Below are 450 nucleotides of genomic sequence, written 5' to 3'. Positions count from 1 at the left end.
CTTTTGAAATCTCTGTCAATTTTGTTAATATGGATTTCCTTCTTTTGTCAATTTTTGAGTCATTTGATATGGTTTTAAAATTCTTCTTGAATTATTATTATCATTATTATTTTATATCCGTTTTATATCATTCTTATATGAATTCTTATTTATTTCCATTTATATGGTGTGTTATTATATAATATCACTTTAATATGTATGATTCAAAATAGTTTTATGAGAATTTTAAGAATTAAATACCATTTTTATACATTGTATGATATTTTAGGATAATTCAATACTGTTGTATGTGTGTGTGTGTGTCTGTTCATGTGTATGTGTGTGTGTGTGTGCATAAATGTATATATGTAAATATAAATGTGTATGTATATATATATATATATATAAATGTGTGTATATATATATAAATGTGTGTATATATATATAATTATACATTTATATATATATATA

The sequence above is a fragment of the Octopus bimaculoides genome, chromosome 25, assembly GCF_001194135.2.
Source record: "Octopus bimaculoides isolate UCB-OBI-ISO-001 chromosome 25, ASM119413v2, whole genome shotgun sequence".
Classification (NCBI taxonomy): Eukaryota; Metazoa; Mollusca; class Cephalopoda; order Octopoda; family Octopodidae; genus Octopus; species Octopus bimaculoides.
Note: the sequence above shows the minus strand (reverse complement) of the source record.